The sequence below is a fragment of the Sminthopsis crassicaudata genome, chromosome 2 (genome assembly GCF_048593235.1).
Source record: "Sminthopsis crassicaudata isolate SCR6 chromosome 2, ASM4859323v1, whole genome shotgun sequence".
In the NCBI taxonomy this organism is placed as follows: Eukaryota; Metazoa; Chordata; class Mammalia; order Dasyuromorphia; family Dasyuridae; genus Sminthopsis; species Sminthopsis crassicaudata.
Window position 1 is genome coordinate 96,743,101 of NC_133618.1, and position 18,072 is coordinate 96,761,172.

General features: G+C 33.8%; 1 protein-coding gene across 20 annotated transcripts in view; it reads right to left on the reverse strand.

The window, feature by feature from the left end:
• Positions 1-18,072, reverse strand: part of LOC141554693 (neurexin-1-like) — a 980,690-nt gene that overhangs the window by 66,160 nt on the left and 896,458 nt on the right. The gene's annotated exons all lie outside the window — the stretch shown is intronic.

Below are 18,072 nucleotides of genomic sequence, written 5' to 3' on the forward strand. Positions count from 1 at the left end.
AAAAGGCAGTACTTCCATTTAGTTTTAAGCAAATTATTTTATCCAAGGTAGCATTTCTTCTATCAACTTAAGGCAAATTTCTACAAAGAAGGAGCATAAAAAGGTAATCTCCCAGCACCAAAGCAGTGTAATTGAAAAAAGAGACAGCAGTGTCAGGAGCAGACCATTTGATTTTAAAGTTAATAACAGGGACCCAAGAGTGTGGAATAGGCTAAGATCATGGTGATTATGAAACATCACAAGTAATATTTCCAAGCCTATTTAGGACACTTTTCATAAATAATGAAATAGTTTGGAAAACAAATCTAAAGCTATAGTATAGGTCTTCCTTGAGTCATTGAAAGAACCTGGAAATTTTATTTTAACTGGAAAATAGCATTGTAGACTGAACTTAAAGGTTATGATGTATAATGATCTTGGTCTTTCAAATATGTAACAATTCTTTCCTTTTTACTTTCTCTACATGAGTTCAATTTTTCCCGGTGTTAAGTATTTTACACTCCTAGATTTAATCAACTATAGGCACATGCCTCATGAAACAATTCTAATGGGCTTAGAGTTTTGTTCCGGGTGTTAACAGCTGCTACATTATTATTTTCTATAACTTATTCTTTAAATCACAGACATATCCAAATTAACTGCAATGATTTTTATGTTATCTTTTTTTAAAACTCTAAATGACTTGTTATCAGTCTTTTTTATATTCATTATCTCATGTGATACTCAAAACTATCTCCGAAGATAAAAAAAAGTAAGGCAAATAATTCCCATTTTATATATAGAGAACTGAGGTATAGGGAAGTTCAGTGATTCATTCAAGCTCATATGGTTGGTAAAAAGCCAAGCAAGACCTCAAATCCAGCTATCTTGTGTCTAAGCTTAATGATCTTTCTAATAAATCTTCTTTTTTTTAAGACATCTTCTAGGTAATACTATTTTTCCATATGTCTAATTTAGCCCAAGATGAGTACAGAAACAATTCATCCCCAGATTCGCATCAGAAATGGAAACCTAAACTTTTGTCTTTAAAAGAAAAAAAAAACCCTTTTCCTCTCATATAAATAATAAGTTTTAAAAAAGAAAATCAAAGAGGTTATCTTTATATTGTTTGGATTTTGCTAATGTGTTTCAGACAAAACTTTTGCAACAATGGACATACTGTTTAACGATGAGAAAAAACAAATAAATTCAGTGACTAATAATGGAAATAAAATGTTAAAAAACATTTTTATCCCATAATTTCATTCTTTATCATTTTGGCCATAGTATTTGATGAGGCTGGTCCTAAAACAGGTTTGGAATAGCAAAATATTGATCAATAATCTAAAATATTTACATGAATAACCTATAAAGAAAACTTTGAAAGAGCTATAACAGTCCATCAAATTTAATGTTCAAGCCCTCTGGTCCTACTCAAGGTAGCCACAATGCATTAAATGGTGCCTGTTTTCTGGACTACCCTGGAGACTAAAAGATTTCCTTTGTATCTATTACAGTTGATGGAATACCTGAAAATCATTCTCAAATTAGTAGATATAGTGAAATATTGATGTCTCTACACACAAAGAAAGAGGAGAGAGAGAGAGAGAGAGAGAGAGAGAGAGAGAGAGAGAGAGAGAGAGAGAGAGAGAGAGAGAAGAGAGAAAGAGAGAGAGAGAGAGAGAGAGAGAGAGAGAGAGAGAGAGAGAGAGAGAGAGAGAGAGAGAGAGAGAGAGAGAGAGAGAAAGGAACAAGGGAGGGAGAAATAGTGGGAAAATAACCACCCAAATAAGTTGAATATAAATTTTAATCTAGCCTCAACTCAGGTTGGTGTCTCTTATAAAAGAAAAGCATATACTCAGTTAAATATTACATTTTTCTTAAGATATCCATTCTCCAGGAATTTATGGTCCTTTAACAAAACCAATTATTTCTAAAACCCAAATTTATACAACAGATAAATTACTAGAATTAACAGAAATTACAGATAAACTACCAGAATTAACATAACAATAGAGGCCTTTGCTTTATGAAAGGATTTACTGATCCAAAGTAATGATTGGGGGGACATTTCCTTTTTTTTTAAATTTTTTTTACCTAATGTATTACATATGGCTTAGGAGATATAAATCATTTTACATATATTATCTCTTGATTCTCAACACTCTATTCTGTCAGTTAATGACAATAAACATTTATTACTGCTTAACAATGTACCAGATACAGTGCTGATTGCTGAGAATACAAATACATTTAATCCTTGTCTCTCTCATTTTGTAGAAGGTAAAGAAGAACAAAAACTCCTTTAAGATAGGGTCCATTTCGTTAGTCTTTTTATCCTATAGTGTCTAGCTCAGTGATTTGCACATAAGTAACCCATAAATACTTATTGATTGACTTTTTGATGAAATAAATTGGAAAGTGTTGAGAATATGTGCATTTTCCACAATAGTATCAAAACAATTACAAGCACCTTGTAAAAATACTATTAAATCATGATTGCATTGTAGTGAAAGCCACAGATTTTAGCCAGCATAATAAAAAATTTTTCAATCTATCTTATTCTTTGTGACCTCATCTGGAATTTTCTTAGTAAAGATACAGTTCATTTAACAGATGAGGGAATTCAGGCAAACTCTAAGTGACTTGCTCAGGGATATACAACTAATTAGTGTCTGAGGCTGGATCAGAACTTTCTGACTCTAGGCCCAATGTTCTATCCAATGTGCTACCTAGCAGTCCAAGAGGACCTACTAGTCAGAAAACCTAAATTCAAATCACACATCCGAGTCTTACTACTTCTATGATGTTGGCCAGACTATGTAGTTTTCTGGGTCCTCAATATCTGAGAGGTTGCACTAGTACTTAAGTCCCTTCCCACTCTAAAAATAAGGTGCTATATTTCAAATAAAGGAAAGACCTATGGGAGAGTTTGTTATTTTAGTGCACTAAAAGTTAAAATCTAGGCTAATGATAAAAAATCAACCAATAACATTCATACAATGTGTATAGGTTTGTGAATAATTTTTTATGAAACCAAGATGGTGAGCTTTTCTACCTGTGAAAGATGTGATCTGCTGACACATTGGGAAAATTCTAGTTTCAAAACATTCTAAGGTGGTAATGAATCTGTCCCAAGGAAAAGAAAAAAAAAGTCTTCCAAGAGTGGTCTTAATTAACCAGAGTTCCAAACAAACAGGGATAAAATGAGTAAAGTTTTGCTATCTTCAACTTTTTTTTAAAGGATGTATCAAACTTTGGGAATTTGATTATGTTCACTGTAAATCTTTCAGTTTAGTACGGATATAGCCAGCAATATAAAGTAAGAATCATGGGGTCAGCTAGGTGGCTAGTCAGCTAGTGGATAGAGCATCAGTCTTAAAGTCAGGAGGACCTGAGTTCAAATTTGGCCTCAGACACTTAACACTTCCTAGCTATGTGACCCTGGACAAGTCACTTAATCCCAACTGCCTCAGTTAAAAAAAATATATATATATATACGTAATGATAATAATAAAACAAAAAAAATAAAGAAAGGAAGGAAGGAAGGAAGAAAGGTTGGAAGGAAGGAAGGAAGGAAAGAAGGAAGGAAGGAAAGAAAGAAGGAAGGAAGGAAGGAAGGAAGGAAGGAAGGAAGGAAGGAAGGAAGGAAGGAAGGAAGGAAGGAAGGGAGGGAGGGAGGGAGGAAGGAAGAATGAATCATGGAAATCAGCTTGTTCTCAAGAATTTGAAAAGGCATAACTATGTGTATGTGCATATGTATATGTTTATGTGTGTATATATCTATCTTTGACTTACCCTATCCTCAAGAATATTGCCAGTTATTTTCCTGAACAATGACAAACCAGGATTTTAAAGTAAACTAAGATTAGAGATTCAAAACACAAATATTTTTCTTTTATTCTACTAAATGCAATTTTGTCAGCAAATGTAATCATCTACTGATAATAAAGTTCTATTTCATTTTCCTGACTTAATTACTTTTATCATAAGATTTATGAAATCTATTTAAAGTTTTCTCTTTGCATATTGTATACTGGCATTCTCTGTATCAAATGGAATCAATTAGAACTAGAGAAGCTAAATTCATAATGAGATAAATTTCACAGCAAATCTGCTAATAAAAACCCAAGTTTCTGGCAATAGAGACAAACCAAAATAAAAACTTTGTCAGTCATTTCAACTTGATAAGTGTTAGGATTACTAAGTGAGAACTGAGGTTGTCTGGACAGTGACAAGGTGAGAATTCAGGTTTTCTGGATAATTACAAGGTGAGAACTCAGGTTGACTTGATAGAGGGGGCAAGCTCATTGGCTGGGGTGGTTCTTCCCAGAAGCCCTTGCATTATCCCACGCCCATTCTCTGGGAGAATAAAAGAGAGGACTCTCAGAGAAAGAAGAAGACTCTCTGCATTACATCAGGCCTGACGGGGCTCTCTGCAGGAAGGGAAGTCACTTCTAAGGACAAGAGTTAACAGCAACTGCCTGGAGACAACGGTTCACTACAGGAAGAAGAATCTGTCTTAAAGATTTGAGTAGACAAAGCAGATCTCTTCCCAGAGAGCGATCCGGCAGCTTCTAGAGACGACAGCTCGCTACAATTGGCGCCCAACGTGGGGCAAGGACTTTTGCTTATCCTGACAAGAGGAGCTAGACCAGACCTTCGCAATTTGGCACCCGAACAGGGACAGACACAGTCCTGATTCCAGCCTCCCATCCAGATCTCAGTCTCTCTGACCCAGAACCGTGAGTAAAGAGGAAACTTTGTTAAAGATTAAGTGAGTGTGCTAATAGATAAATAAGGAACTTAACTTGTTAAGGCCAAACCAGGAATCTCTTATAGTGAAATGGGGCAAACACCTTCTGTTCAAGGAAAATGTTTAGAGAGCATCATCAAGGTTATGAAAAGCCAAGGATTGATTATAATTTTAGAGGAGATTACTGAACTTTTAAGAACTGTGAAGGTCATATGTCCTTCTTTTTCTCTGGAAGAAGAATTGGATCCAGATGAGTGGAAATTAGTAGGAGAGCAATTAGGTGAACAGTACAATTACCTTTGTGACATTTTACCCTTTGGTTCCAGACCAAACTCAGTTTCCAAAGATACAATTCATACCTATAATTTAATCCAAATGGCTTTAAAAAATGTTATTCTAAAGGAAGAGATGAAGGAGCAAAATGGGGAGGTGTCAACTAAACTAGGTGAAAAGGATGAATCAGATAACAATGAAGTTAAGTACAATTCTGAGCAACAGCAACAGGAGCACCTCCCATCTCCTCCCTCAATTAACCCTTCATGGGTGGAGCAAGAAGGAGGAGAGGAAGAGGCAGAAACACAAACAGAATTGCCTGTGAAGCAGCCTAAGCCTATGACAAGATTAGAAAAAGCATTGGTTAAAGCTAAGAGAGAAGGACAGGATATAAGTGATTTTATACATGCATATCCTGTGATTGAAAATACTGACTCTGTAGGTAAAAAAAGGAGAAGATATGCACCTTTAGATTTGAATAAAATTAAGGATTTGAAAAAAGGTTGTACCCTTTATGGGGCTACATCAGCTTATGTCAAAATGTTACTAGATGGTTTGTCTTATGAAGTCCTAACCCCGAATGATTGGAAATCCATAGCAAGGACATGTCTGGAACCTGGAGAAAATTTATTATGGCTTGCGGAATTTCATGAATTATGTAAAATTCAAGTCAGATGCAATTTGGAAATAGGAGTTAACACACAATTCACTTTTGAGCACTTAACTGGTGAAGGTCAATATGGAGAGAATTCGGAACAGATTAATTATACCATGACAATATATGAACAAATTGCTAAGGCTGCAATAAAAGCTTGGGGTGTCCTCCCTGGACAGAAAGATCGGGGAGAGGCTTTCACTAAAATACAGCAAGGTCCCAATGAACCTTTTGCAGATTTTGTGGGACGTTTGCAAACTGCTGTCAAAAGAACTATTGGAGAAAATTCAGCTACAGAAATAATGACCAGACATCTGGCTAAGGAAAATGCCAATGAGATTTGCAGAAGAATTATATGGGGATTAGACAAAGATGCTCCTTTAGAGGAGATCATAAGACGCTGTGCTACAGTGGGAACAAATGCTTTTTACACCCGGACAATGATAAATGTGGAAAGACAGGGTCCCTCCTGGCAAGGGCCTTCTAGAGAAACTCGGCGATGTTTTCAATGTGGAAAAATTGGGCATCTAAGAGCTCAGTGTAGATATGGAGATACAGTGAGAAGACAGGGTGAGAGAAGACCTAAAACCCCATGTCCAAAATGCAACAGAGGACTCCATTGGGCATCAGAGTGTAGAATAATTCAGGGAAATGGACCCCAGGCAAAAAAGACTTGGGGCATGATGGCAGCTGATGTTATACCCAAAGAGTCTTTAGAAGGTCAGGACTCTGATTTGATCAACCAGCAGAAAAGCAATCACATGGCAGAACGGGATTACCTGATAAGTGAGTCAAAAGGCAATCAGATTGCAAAAATGGATTACACTTGGGGAGAATACAGGCCTTTTAAACCAACAGGGCTGTATCCAGTGCAAACAACTCCAATGTAATTGCCAGATGATGAGAAGAGATTTAGAAAGTGGTAAATAGAAGGTAATTAGATAGGTTAACTGCCTGGGAGAGAGGGTTTGCTTGTATTTCTTCAGCAGGAGAAGGAATCAGATGGGTGCCAACAAGTCATATTCGCCTTGTCCATCAGAGAAAGACAGAAAAAGAGAAAGGCCTCAAAATAAAGGAGAAGATCTAAGAAACATCTGACACTGAAAGAGCATGGATAATAAGAAGACTGTTAAAGAACTTTAAAAACCAGCAGGAATCATTGGACTTCCTCACACAAGATGAGACTAATGGACAATGGACTTATGGACATTTATAAATTTTCAATTTATGATTATTTGATTATGTTATTTGTCATATACTTCTAGCATGTATTATGTTACTATGTGCTTATGTAATTTATGTAATTATCTGTAATACGTCCCATATTGATGGATTTATGTTTCAAGGTCATTTATGTAATTATCTGTAATACTTCCCATATTGATGGATTTATGTTTCAAGGTCATGACTGTCCTATGTTCTAAATCAAAAGAAAGGGGGAGATGTTAGGATTACTAAGTGAGAACTGAGGTTGTCTGGACAGTGACAAGGTGAGAATTCAGGTTTTCTGGATAATTACAAGGTGAGAACTCAGGTTGACTTGATAGAGGGGGCAAGCTCATTGGCTGGGGTGGTTCTTCCCAGAAGCCCTTGCATTATCCCACGCCCATTCTCTGGGAGAATAAAAGAGAGGACTCTCAGAGAAAGAAGAAGACTCTCTGCATTACATCAGGCCTGACGGGGCTCTCTGCAGGAAGGGAAGTCACTTCTAAGGACAAGAGTTAACAGCAACTGCCTGGAGACAACGGTTCACTACAGGAAGAAGAATCTGTCTTAAAGATTTGAGTAGACAAAGCAGATCTCTTCCCAGAGAGCGATCCGGCAGCTTCTAGAGACGACAGCTCGCTACAGATAAGTATTTAAACTAAGCACCTGCTATGTGCAAAACACCAGGAGAAGTGGTATGGAACATGAAAAAAATGTTTTAGATATGGCTTTTGACCTTAAGAAGTTTATACTCTTAATTAGAGGGACAAGATGAGTATCTAAAAATAACAACAAAAATATTAGAAATAACAATAGGCATTGTACTAATAGTATATAAACAAAAGTACAGAGTCATAGAATTTTAAATTATAAATGCTAATAGCTCAGAGGAAGATGAGATTAATATGGTACAGTATTTTTATTCCATCCAATGAAATAATATTAAGATTCTTAATTATTTCATGGTACATGTTGGGCATAAGCAAGTTGAAAACATTATAAACAGGGAATTCAGAAAATTTAAATGAAATCTTCAAAGAAATATATGATCAATAAAATAAAATCAGTTTTCATAGTTGCAGTTTGGGATAACCAATGATAGCCTTCCCAATCTACTAGGTTCACTCTGTGTTACAAGAATTTGAGAAAAGTCCTTAAGACAATGAGATGACTCTCTGTAGCATATTTATAAGACGATATGAACAATAGTCACATAAGAAGTCTAAATATAGATAAATTGCAATAAGCGTCAGTCAAAGGAATAGTTCCAATGAGACTGTTGTTCAGTCATTTCAGTCATGTCTGACTCTTTGTGACTCCACTTGGGTTTTCTTGGTGGAGATACTGCCAAGTATTTCTGGAGTGGTTTGCCATTTCCTTCTCCAGCTCATTTTACAAATGTGGAAACTGAAGCAAAGAGATGAAGTGATTTGTCCAAGCTTACAACACTAGTAAATGTCTGATGCAGATTTGAACTCAGGAAGATCAGTCTTCCTGACTCCAGGACAAGTACTCTATCTATAGCACAACTTAGCTGCCCATATTGAAATTATAAGTCCATTTTTTATGAGTAAAAATAAGTGGTGTTTTAGATATCTGAAAACAATTTTTTCAACATAAAGTTTGTTTAATAAAATGTTTGAAAATAACCAAAGCCTCATAGATCCATAAGCTATCTAATATACATGATCAGTCTTTGGTAAACAACCACATTTCACACGTCTGATTTCATTTTTAAAAGCATCACTTGCTGATTATAACTAAGATATTAACCTAATATTGGTATGATTACAGTGTCATATTAGTCAAATGCTGAATTATCATATTCAACATCTAATTCTATAAAAGTGAAATAATTTGATCCTTTAAAATTTTCAACTCTGGATATATGATTTCCTTTAAGATTCAAATCTCTAATATAATATAGCCAAGTTAACTATGATTTTATCTCTCTTTTGAGAGGTAAAATCCATTTGCTAAGTGAAACCTGTATTAATCCTAATAATCAGATGAATTTACAAGCTAACATTGTTAACAAAGGGATTATATTTTAATTGTGGGCACAGGTGAATTTTTATTTTGACTGGTTTTATATTTGATTTTTTTACATGTAAATGAAATAGGCCTCTTTTATATGAAAATGTTTTTATATAGGTTTTCAGTATCTGGTAAACAATACTTGATAGGACCACTTTGTCTTTCTAATTCTAAATAAAATGTTATTTTTTTAATGGTCTAATTCTCCTAAAATGTCTATTTAATTATGTACCTGCAAAAACCTGATGCCAGAGCAAGAAACTTACTTTCAAGAAATACCTTTAGAATTATAAGTATTTTTTTTAATCAGCATTGTACAAAATTTATAAATATATGTGGGTCAATGGTTTCCATTCCTCATGTAAGCAATTTATATTTAATTCCAAAAGTACATCATAATTGCAATCTTCTCTTTCCTCTGGCCTTTCTTATCGTATCAGTTACTAGACCTTTTTGATAAGAGCTACCGGCAGGTAGAGAAAGGAAGTAGGATTGAAGGGTTGTAAAACAGTACTCACTATGATTTTATGAGGTATCTCAGCAGAGTAATAGTGAGGACAAGATAATGTATAATAATTCTCAATCCTACGGAATGTACATCTTCCAAAATCCTCTACCAGGTGACCTAATAAATTTCTTTTTAAAACTATTTCAGATTTTGGGGTTTATTCTCATGAATAACATATACAAAGAAATTAAGAACACAAATAAATTTAGAAAGACCTTTAGGGGGTAATACAAATATGCCAGGCAATGGGCTAAGTACTTTGCAATTATCATCTCATTTCCTCCTCACAGAAACCTTTGGAAGTGTTATTTTTATTTCCATTTTGAAGATGAAGATAATAATTGTAAAGTACTAAGCATAGTAGTTGGCACATTCTAAGCAATATAAAAATGTTAGCTACTATCCTCATTATTATTACTAATGATAAAGAGAGAGAGAGATGTGTTTTGATTTAGAAGAGGGAGGAGAGGAGAATCAACAAGTGAACCATTAAACTATATACTCAAAAACCCATGCTGCCTATTATTATATGCAAGTAACACGAATGGTTTCATTAAAAAAACAATCCAATAAAGTAACCTATAAATATATAACTAAGAAGTCTACAATAAAACTTCAGAATAATTGCTATAAACACATTGGAAAATACTAAGGAAAGCTGATTTCTACAAAATTTTAAAAATTCAGTTTTTCTCTTACTGTGTTGCTCTTTTCTCTTTCCCTTGTGAAAGAACAGAATCAACTAAAACTAAGCTTCCCAACTTAATGTTCTCTGTTATTCTTGAAGTTCTTTTCAACCCATATAAAATCCAGTTCTTATCTCATTATCATGTCATTTCATCTCATTATCCTGTCTCATTTTATCTGTTGTTAATCTCATATGATTTGAGGTTACTCTAAGGCTGAGTCTCTTTTCCTTTTCATGGACCTCATGGCAGTCTGGTAAAGTCTATGAATTCCTTCTTGGAATACATTAAAAAACCTAGAGTATTTCAAAGAAAACCACCTCAACTGCAATACAGATGTACTTTTTTTCTATCCAACTTCATGGATTCCATAAAATAGTCTCTGACTCTAGAATAAGAGCTCCTAACCTAGAACAATGCAGCACTAACTACAACTTAAAGTAAGAGACAAAGGGAACTGTATGGATTTGTGTCTCCCTTTCCCAAATTTGTCCAATACATTTTTATCATTCCAAAGCCTATCTATAATTATTACTAAATCTTATATTTTAAAACATTTTAACAAAAATTGCAGACTTAATATTTTTAATGTTGAGTACAAACCTGAAATTCAGTAATTATGAGAGAAATGTATTTAATGTTGTCAAAGCTATTGTACATACAAAAGATTTTTACTACTACAGAATTTGGAATTATCTGCCTTTCTACTTTATTCTTCAGGTTTAATTTTATATACAGTTTGTTCTTCCCTTGTAAAGATAAATATTAATTGCTGCTTGTTTCTTTCCCTGAATAAAGTGTTAGCATTGCTATTTTTCTATACATTTTTCTATACATTTAAATGTTACAATACTTGGGGTAGGAAGAAAAAGAAACTTATAGGAAAAGCTATTGTATGTCTGAATTTTTTCCTAGTTTTGAGTGCTAAGGTAGAAGAGGTTTTTTTTTTTTCTCCAAAGAAGAGCACTGTATTATTTTATATGAGATTGCAATCAGTATTTGAAAAGACATCCTGGTCATAACATTGCCCAATGCCTCACTCTGGTACATTGTTTGAATGTCAGCTAATCTTATTGTCCCAAAGATAGGAAATGTAATAGAGACTACATACTAAAAATAGCATCTCTTTTAAGATATATCTGGTAATGTCTGACTTCAGGATGTAGTATTCATTAGGGGATATATACATATACTGGAATGATCTGTTCTTTATTTATGTATTTTCTCATTGAATCATATTCCACTGATAAAGTTAGGCTAGTGAACAATGAAAGTAGTTATAAAGGATATTCAATTTCCTCTATTTTGAAGCTTCTTTTATCCATTTAATATATCTGCACCTGATAGTTAGATACTCGAAATATGGGTGGTTATGAATTCATTAGAGGATGTATATTTATACAGGAATGATTTGTTCTTTATGTATTTCCTCATTGAATCATATTCCCTTGATAAAATTGGGCTAGTGAACAATTGGAAATATAGTTATAAAAAAGCATTCAATTTCCTCTATTTTGTAGGTTTCTTTATCCATTTAATATATCTACACCTGATACTTAGACACTCCAAATATTATCTAACAAGTCTCAAAGGCTTTTCCTTTGATATATGATCTATCCAGATTTCTGTGCTGTCATTTTACAATATGTTAATTTCCAGATTTTCTCCCTGTGTATTTGGACAACAATAAGCTCTATTGAAAAATAGAAATTGGGAAAAGGGGATAGGACTTTAAAATAAATAAATATGAATATATATGAATATGTGTGTATAAATACATATATATATGTATGTATATATATATATATATATATATATATATATATATATATATATATATATATAATGGCATCTTCAACACTGAACTCATGTATAGAGCATTAGTAGGTCTCAAGGAGGTAATTAATGTCAACAAAATTAAATGTAATGAAAATTTCTAATTTTTTTTTTTTGAAAAAAAAAAAGATTACTCAACTAGTACAAGAGGCAATCTGTAGATATAATTTCCTGAGGTTTCAGCAAGGCTTTTGTTAAAGTATGTCATCCTATTCTTATAGAAAAGATGGAAAGAGATGGATTCAGACAGTGATATAATTGAATTGATTTGGAACTGGTTGTACAACTAGACTCAAAAAAGTAGTAGTCAATAGTTCAATATTAATATGGAGGAGAGCTCCACTGAATTTGTATAAAGGCATAAATAGCCTCATTAGAACTTCATATAACACAAAACTGGAATGGATGTATAATGGATGACAGTCAAGAATCAAAATAGCTAGATAGAGCACTGACATTGATCTGAATCAAATTAGATGGGGAAACGTGGTTAACTAATAGTTCTGAAAAAGTTCAGAGGTTTTGAGGGGCCTATAAGGTTAATATGAATCAGGAATATGTTTTGGCAGTCCAAAAATCCAATGCAGTCTTTGTCTGTGTCAAGAAATAGGAAGAGTATTCCAAGAATAAAGAGGTGATAAATTCCCTGTGCTCCATCCTTGTTAAAGTTCATCTGGTATATTGGGTTCAGTTTTGAGTATCACAGTTAAAGGACTTTGAAACCTTGGAAAATTCTCTAAAAAAAGTATAGCAAAAGATAATGAGACTATACCAAATGAGGTTTATTTGAAGGAATTTGACATGATTAGATAAGAAAAGACTCAAAGGACATGACAGTGGTCATCAAGTAGTGGAAGGGTTGTCATAGAGAGGAGCAATTAACCTCATTTTATACATTTTGCACCCATGAGCAATGGGTAGAACTTGAAAAGAGGTCAGTTTATATTTAATGTCAGGAAAAAAAGACTTGAAAAGTAGTACGCTTCCCTTCCTTTCAGTTCTTCAAGAAGTCTGTATGATTTTTTGTTGGGCATGTCATTGTGGTTGAGCTGTTTCAATCATGTCCAACTTTTTGTGATCCTATTTGGGTCTTTCTTGGCAAAGATACTAAAAAGGTTTGCCATTTCCTTGTCTAGCTCAAATTACAGATGAGTAAACTGAGGCATGGCGCTATAGCTAGTAAACATCTTAGGCTGAATTTGTATTCAGATTAAGTAGGATCACCCTTCAGGGTACTGTTAAATTTCAATTTGTACCTGAACATAATTTTTAACATATACAATGATTATTTGATGTTATGGTTAACTATTGAAAATTCCCTTTAACCATTAATTACCAAACTGATGTTTATGTTAGTGGACATTGGTACCATAGAAAGATGCTTTTACTTTTCTTGCTATATGGTATATTGGCTTCATAGTATGAGAAATCATACATTATTGATAGAAAGGATTTTTTTTGTTTTGTTTTGTTTTTCTTATTTCATGCACCCTTGAAGTACAAAAAAGCTTTTTTCCCCTTTCCTCTTATTCAAAGGACAACAGGATATAGAACCAGAATGACAGGATTGTAACTATGTTAGAAATCTATCTATTAGAAAGCTATTAAGTGGTAATTGCCTGAAAATGTAAACTACCCACAATGCTGTTGACCCCACTTCTTCCTATAGCATACAGTATTTCAGTTACATTTCTAAATGTAGATAAAATTAGCTTAATATTTTAACAATTCATATCAATTTGAATTAATCAAAGATGTAAACTAATTTGAAATATAATTTATTGCAAATAAGTATAAAACACATTTGTATAATTTATATTTGTGCATTTAAATTTCCTATCTATAAAATGTTTTGTATAACACCCCACTACTATTGATTTCAAATAGAATCAAGACACTTGAATTCGGTGCACAGGAAGGAAATATGATATCAGTACATTCCATAATCAGCTAATCTTTGGTAAATTCATTAATTTTTTAAAAGGAAAGGAGTAATCTTCAGAATTACAAACCTCAAATGGTAATGATGTTTCCTGAGCAAACCAGTTATTGTTAGCACTTACTTACTGAGAAACTATTCAAAATTAATTTTTAAATGAAAATGGAAGGTGGTTTTGCAAAACTATTAAGCAAAATAATAACTGCACCAAAGAGAAAATGGCTATCATATATGCCCTGATTAAACAAGACCAAATTAAAAAATAAAGAAAAAAATAAAGAATATCTTGGAATTCACATTCATAAGCAGGATAAGCACAGAGAAGGAAAGAGATAAAGTCATTTACTCAGAAAATTAATTAGAAACAGGCAACATGTCTTTTTCTCCAAAAGAAATGTCTAATTGCATTTATTGACCACTTATGACAAAAGTAAAGGAATTATTCTTCACCCATTATTATACCACTATAAATAAAAACTGTTAAATGAGCCTATATAGTATATAGACTATTCTGAAAATAACAATTAGCAGTGAACTTCCTTCTCTCTCTCTCCCTTCTCTCTCTCTCTCTCTCTCTCTCTCTCTCTCTCTCTCTCTCTCTCTCTCTCTCTCTCTCTCTCATATGTGGTGTGTGTATGTGTGTGTGTGTATGTGTGTGTGATAGTTCAGAGAAAGGCAAGGAAGAAAAGGATTTGTAGAATCAAAGTTTATGTCGTTATTGAGGCAAAATGGGTAGAGAGACTAGATCTAGAAACAGGAAGATTTGATACTTATCAGTAATGTGACACAAGCAAGATACTTTTTCTTGAATCTAAATTATTTACCTTCAATATTTGAGGAGGTTCAAATAAGATAGTCTATTAAGTCATATCAATGTCAGTCATTATATAACATGCTAAAAGTAACAGGTGATTAGATATCTGTAGGTTGTGATGATCATTAAAACTGCTTATCTGCCTGTAATTATTTTATTATTATTTTGAGTAATAATAATAGCAGCAACACATATTCTGTCATAATAGCTGATATGTATTTAGTGCTTTTGAGTTTAAAGGAACTTTCAATATCCCTCATTCTATCCTCACAACAACCATGTGAGGAAAATATCTTGGGGGATAGAGCTCATCAACTGAGTGTTTGCTTTTATTAAAATAGGTAAAGTCATCTTTAGTAATAAAAACAGCACCTCTTTTGCAATCTGTAGTCCTAGAGAGTCACAAGGGAACATTCCGATGTTAATTGCTTCTGATTAGTTTTCTATGCCTCAGAAAGCAACACTTGAACCCAGATCTTCCTGTTGATATATGCATATGTATGTATATATGTGTGTATATATATATATATACATATATACATATATCCATGTACAAGTATATATCTATATATGCAAATATGTTTTAGATCTGTAATACTTAAATATTGAGTCTATCATTCTCTTTAAAATTAAATTTCTAAAACATAAATGCTTTGTGACTTATGTGGAAATATTTTTTATGATTACACATGTATAACCTATATGAGATTGCTTGCCATCTTGAGGAAAAGGAATAGAAAGGAGAGAGGGAAAAAAATTTGGAATTCAAAATTTTAGAAAAAATAAATGTTGAAAACTATCTTAACAAGTGGAAAAAATAAAACACTATTTCTAAAAAAAAAAACCCAAAAAACAAAAAACAAACAAACAAACAAAAAACCAACAAGCCATAAATGTTTGGCAATGATCTTTAACAATATATAATTAGGTTTTTTTTTTAAAAGAAATTATTTTCATTCACAGTAAGACAAATAAAGTGTATACAGGACTCCTGGGTTCCTCTGACTTCTAGCCCCCTACCTGAAAGATACTTATTTCCATTTTTTTTTTGAGAGAACAAAGATTTAGTGAATTACACACACCTCCATGAACCCAGACCAGACACAGTCCTGAATGAGGTAACTGCACATGTGCCTGAAACCCCTTGATTTGGAATAACTTTAGGGGTTAGGAATTCTGCTTTCAGACTATCACAAAAAATGAAATTGGGTTTTACAAAAATAAACAACGTTGGTAGAATTAGATCTCAGCTGGACAAACGAATGGGGCCAAAAAAGCCAATATAGCAAGCTCAAGCAGGCAGTTTTCTGTATCCAGTTGACAGTCTGACTGAATAATGATAGCATTCTTGGAATAAGGCTAGAAGAGGAGCCCTTTACAGCTCGGCATTTTATCTCCGGGCCCATTTGCCTGCAGCAGAGGTACTATTACTGGTAGAATGTGGATGTAATGTAGCCATGTGACACTGGTGTATTTCTATTTCTAGAAAGATAGCAGAGTGAAATCCTCCAGTGTAATCATGCCAGTGAATGCTTACTGTAGGAGGGGAAGGGATTTCTCATTATGCTCCCAGAACTGAGCCACCAAAGTTGGAAGGATGAGCTTCTGGACTGTAAAAACCTACTATTAAGGAAACACTGGTTTCTCTGCTTTGTCACATCCTCTAACTAAACACTTTCAACAAATAATTCTGATGTTTCAGACATGTTTCTATAATTCATTCCTCCTCTTTACAGCCCCCAAAGGAAGGCTGCAGGATGGCTTCAGCAAAGGGCTAAGATTTTATCTTGAAAACTAGTAATCAACTGCTTATTTATGGAATTCTGATCATGTCCAGATACCATCTAATCAAATTCCCAGGTATCTATGAAGAAGACCATATTCTTTTTCTAGGGAAGGGATTATTATGCTGGGAATCTATATATTAAAAAAAATCAGTATATTTGATTTCCTTTGTAATCATCTTTATCTTATGATTTTAAAACATTATTGTAGGCTTTAACACACTGCCAAAGGAGTCCATGATACAAAACAGATTAAGATCCTCTGTTCTTGGGGCATCTGAGAAGAAATGGTAGTCAGATTATGAAATATATCTCTATAACTCTTAAATTCTGTTCCCTGGTGAAACATCAGTTAGTTCCTGGACATTCAGAACCTTAGAAGACCTTCCCTTCCACCTCCTCTATACTCTGACCAGGAGTCCGGAGTCAGGTATATATCTAGTCCATCCTGACCCTGTTATGGGCACTGTGAAGAATTCTTGCCCTCTCCAAGATATTATCCTGCAGTCATCTATGAGAAAAAAAAAGGAGATATCTTTAAATAAATCAGAACTGACTTTTATTTGAAAAGAGTAAGTATATATAGTGTATCCAGATACTTGAATCGGAGGAGCAATAAACTCTAGGTCCATGTTTCATCTTAAGAAAGAGACCTCAGAAGGGCTGTGGGTGTTTATGAGGACTGCAGAGCCTTGAGCAAGCATTTTCACAGTAGCAGAGTAAAAGTTTTAATATTCAATGTTACTGCTCCACAGTTACCTTATTAAACCTTAATGGTGTATGCTAAATGCTCTCTGCCAGGGCTGCAAATAAGATGACCCCTCAGTATGACTCCTAGGAAATGTCTTCGACTGTGAACCATCTTGAAGTTTATGATAACCCTTCTGACTTGGAGTTCCTGGATACTACTTTTCCCCATATCAAGTAAGATAAGTTTTTTGTATTCTGGAATAGGCTCATTGTGAACCTTAATTATCAATTCAAAATAGTGCTGATTGTCATTTCCTTACCTGTAAGATAATCAGTAAGATTGACTATTTTATAAGGGTTGGGCTCTCTGACCCACACTCAAAAAAACTTCAAATGCATTCAATGTAGATAAGGCCAGAAACAAGAAAGAGATGGTACTTTAAAAGATCTGTGTATAGGATTGATTGCTTACTTCAAATCATTAAACATTTATTGACCCTGCTAAAGAGATATTATTGTTGCTAGATGCTGGGACCTGGGTGTCTATCCTCAAACTACCAAAGTCCACCAGGGAAGAGAGGGCACTTATACTGATAAGGACAGTATGAAAACAAAAATGCTAAAGGGAGAGAAGTACAAACACCAAGGTAAAGTCTTAGCCACCTTGAGTCTTATCATATAACCTATTATTAATTGATAAATAGCTCAGAGATAGATCCTTCAAATAGAACACAGAGTACTTGGGATAAAAGGATACTCATGACAAAAGGACATAGACAACTCCTAGTTAGCCACAGCAAGCTTTTGGAAACCCTATTCTATCAGTGTAGAAATTACTACCAATATATAATATGAAAAATCGGTAAATTTTCAGAGTGAATATCCTTTTCCTGGTCAGCTAGTTGGACA